Source organism: Triticum urartu, chromosome 4, assembly GCF_003073215.2.
Source record: "Triticum urartu cultivar G1812 chromosome 4, Tu2.1, whole genome shotgun sequence".
Lineage (NCBI taxonomy): Eukaryota > Viridiplantae > Streptophyta > Magnoliopsida > Poales > Poaceae > Triticum > Triticum urartu.
In genome coordinates, this window is record NC_053025.1 from 323492856 (window position 1) to 323497216 (window position 4361).

Consider the following 4361-nt stretch of genomic DNA (forward strand, 5'->3'; position numbering starts at 1 on the left):
TACGGACTACAACCCTCCGGTTTATATAGACACCGGATAGGGTTAGGGTTACACAGAGTCGGTTACAATGGTAGGAGATCTCTGAATATCCGCATCGCCAAGCTTGCCTTCCATGCCAAGGAAAGTCCCATCCGGACACGGGACGAAGTCTTCAATCTTGTATCTTCATAGTCCAGGAGTCTGGCTGAAGGTATAGTCCGGCTACCCGAACACCCCCTAATCCAGGACTCCCTCAGTAGCCCCTGAACCAGGCTTCAATGACGACGAGTCCGGCGCGCAAATTGTCTTCGGCATTGCAAGGCGGGTTCCTCCTCCAAGTCCTTCATAGAAGATTGTAAACACCAAGAGTAGTGTCCGGCTCTGCAAAATAAGCTTCCACATATTGCCATAGAGAGAATAATATTAACACAAATCAAATCTGCTGACGTATTCCGCAGTGCGTCATCACACTACAGCCAAGTCCTTTACTCGAATCGTTTTCACTTTTCCACCTCAGCGTTTTGCGAGGCGGTTTCCTTGGCACGTCTTGTCAAAGAGAGATCGTGTGCCCGTTAGCATGTTTTCTCGATTAAAGCGAGTCCAAACGGTTACGGGGAGGGCTCCTGGTATTCAACCTCTTATAAAGAGACCAAGGCCTTACTCCTTTTTCCAATCTCAAATGAGTTCGCCCATCGCCTCGAGTTCCAACACCCTAGGCTCCAGATTCCAGGCGCTTCGGACCTTCGACAATGTCCGGTTCCGACCTTCAAGGCCGATGGATGCCTCTTCCGTCACGGAGGAGGACGTGCTAAAGTTGAGAGAGGCTAAGTTCTTGACCGCCGAAATTTCACATAGGTTGCCTGCTCAAAGGCAGGCTATTCCCAGTCCCCAGCCCGGTGAGAGCGTAGTGTTCATGTCTCACTTCCTTCGGGGGTTAGGCTTCCCGATGGATCCCTTCGTGAGGGGGCTGCTGTTTTATTACGGGCTGGAATTTCATGACTTAGCTCCGGAGTCCATCCTCCACATTTCCTCATTCATCTTGTGTGCGAAGCGTTCCTCCGTGTACTCCTCACTTCGGATTATGGCTCAAGACTTTTGGAGTGGAGCCGAAGATGATCGAGGGACGGCACGCAGAGTGGAGGCGCTGTCATAAGTAAGAATGCTGATGCTCCATGGCCCGAGGGCTCCTTTCAAGAGGAGCTCGGCTTGTGGCAACGAGAATGGTTCTATATCACCGCTCCCAGGAGCGCCAAGTGGGCGGCGCCTCCTGCCTTTCGCTCGGGTCCCCCATCACGGCTAGCGTCATGGGTCAACAAAGGATTAGATTGGGGGTTATCCAAAGACGTGCCCTTGTTGCAGGGCCGCATCAGGGATCTCTTAGAAAGAGACCTCAACCTGGTCAAGGTGACGCAGGTCATGCTGATTCGCCGAACACTGCCCGGCAAACGTCGCTCCCTTCGTCTGTGGGAGTTTAATCCGGAGGGACCACGAGCTCTCCATCATTTTATGGGCGCAACGCCCGTGGAGATGTATAAACTGTTCTTCGGATCACAAATGATGTGTCCGGATTTGACCGAGGACGCAGGCCTAAGCTGCAATCGCCCGGATACCAGTAAGTAACCTTGTGCCCGGACCTACTATCCATATAATCGTCATAAACTTGCCCCTAAAAGAGCTGTCCTTTTAAACAGGAGTGGATAGCGAAGGCAAAGCTGATCAGGTGTCCGGCTCCCCTTCCCGAAACCAGGCCGGATCCCGTGCTTGTCAGGATGTTGAAGATAATGCCTTTGGAGGGAAGTAAGGGGAAGGACAAGGGAACTATGGCCTCCTCGAAGGAGGCTGCTCCGAAGGGAGGAACCGACAATTCCTCTCCCAAGGGGAAGAAGAGGGCCGCCTCTGACGACCCGGAAGACCATGGCCCCGAAGCGGGGGAGAAAATCCTCGTCAGAGGGTCCGACGCCGGGGAGTTCCTCGGCCGAACTACGCCCTCAAAGGGATCAGCCCTCCAGCGAGCCGTAAGTAGAGAGAGGTTTTCCTTTTGAGGGATGAAAGAAATCCTTGATTTATATCTGAGAAGATTAACCGAAATTTTACCTTGTAGCTCGGACCTCAGCCCTTCTCAGCAGAGCTCGTCTTCGGGGGATCTTCTTCCGGAGATGATGGAGAGTGGGACGCCTCCCCCTGCCGTACCGCCTAGCGAGGCGGGCGACCCTGAGGTGTCGTCGCGGAGGGTTTCTCTGAATCCGGCAGGGAGGGAGATAGCTATGTGCCCCCCAAGGCTCTCCGCGTGCGGCCTTCGAAAGAGGCCATAGGACAAGTCCGGCACCGTCTGGTGCTCGGCCGGAGGAGCTAAAGATTCTGCTGGGGCGAGCTTCTATCTCAGAGGAGCACCGTGCGTTGATGGGCACGGTGATTGAAAGGATTTCATCCACAGAAAGCGGATTGCATGAGGCCGTCAAAAGTTTACTGACGGGTTTTGAGGTACGTTAGATAATGTACACTTTTGTCAGTTGCGCATAAGTAAGATGCGCCCTGTGTAGATAGTAGCCCCTGAGACTCTGCGCGTTGTCAAGAAATGACAGGCACGCAGAGGATCATAATCCCAGGTCTAAGATGTCGCCTTTGAATGTAGGTGGCGAGGTGTCCGGAATCAAGCCGAACTGATGATGTGGCCGAACTAAAGCGGCAACTGGACGTGGCAGATGCCGACATCGCGCTTGTCAACAAGCGGCTTGATGAGGCTCAAGGTATGTAATTCTTCGGGCGGCATCAGGTAAGAGGAGCTTCATGCCAGTGTCTTACAATGTGTGTGCTTGACGCAGATGGTACGGCCGCCGTGGAGAATCTTAGGGCAGAACTTGCCCGAGCTAAGGAGCAAGCCAGAAAAAGCGATGCGGCTGCCGAGAAGGCCCTTGAAGAGCTGAGAGCCGAACAGGCTGCTCACTGCCGAAGCAAAGAAGAGATGGCCGAGATGGCCGAGAAGTTAAAGAGTGCTACAGACCGTTGCAAACTTCTTGAGAAAGAAGACCGGGCGAGACAGACGGACTTAGAGAAGGCCGTTGCCGATGCCAAGGACGCTCGCTCTGCGATGAGAGCTGCGAAGGAGGAGCTGCGTCAGGCCGAACAGATTGCGGCTGGAAAGCCCTTTATGCTGCGAAGGAAATTTTGTGATCCGAAGTTTGCTCCGTTGGACCGGATGTGGAGTGTGGAGGATACCTATCTGGACTTGGCAGCGAGTGCTGCTGATGCGACCGAACACTTTCGAGATCAGAAAGATCGCGAAGTGGAAAAGCTTTTCTGGTCGCAGTTTCACAATCCAGAGCGTCCACTGGCAGTGGATGATCGTTTGGCTCAATGGGCCGAACTGAATAGGTTGTCTGGACTCGCCATGAAGTATGTCATGGGTCACCTGTGGCCGGGGAGATCGGAGCCGAAGAGTTATTTCAGCTTGGTGCAGCAATTCCTTGACGCGGTGCCGCGTATAAATGCAATGAAGAGGTCAGCATGCATAGAGGGCGCTAGGATGGCTCTTGCCCGTGTTAAGACATACTGGGCAGAGATGGAGACCACCGTTGTTGCGTCCCGAGATTCGGACAAAAGCCGAGTACCCTCCGAGCACTATTTTCAGGAAGTTCTTGAAGGCGCTCGTGTAATAGAGACGCAGTGCCCGAAAGATGCTATGTTATGATAGCATATGTAATTATAAAGTAATATTTTGATAAACTGTAGTGGCCTTTTTTATACTTGTGCCTCCAAGTATTGGGAACACCTCCTGTGCGGCCGTTTTAAGATATATATATATATATATATATATAGAATCTGAAAGATGGCAGTCGTTGGCTTCAGCCCCCACGCACATAGTGCGGGGGTGCTCGCAGAAGACGCATTTTCACACTTAACCCAACGTCTTGGTCCTACAAAGGAGGTGATAGCGCAGCGGGCCAGGCAACCGGACTATAATGCTTTAACACTTTCACTTAGCCATAGGAGTTTGACAATGAGACTCTTTAGGTAGCTCCTTGGTGGCAACTGCGCTCGTCCGAATTCGGGGCGCGTATGTGCCTGACCGGGAAGCGGCCCTTCGTTAAAGCAGAGGAATCCGATAGATTCCGATAGGTCATCGAGTGGCTGACCAGTCTCACGCTACATCATGACAGTCAGTTTTCGGCTTTCTCTACTGAGGTGCTCGCCCGGCCGAACCGGGGGCACAATCGCAGTAGTTCTCCTGGTGCTACCTTAGCCGATAGAGCGGAACGTAAGGTAGCCGAACTCAGGAGCCGGGCAACCCAACATTTGACCAAAGACATGATTCGGAGCTGATGCATATAATGCCAAAACTCGCGACGCCGAACACTCCCTAAGGTGTTCGGTCTTTATGAGTG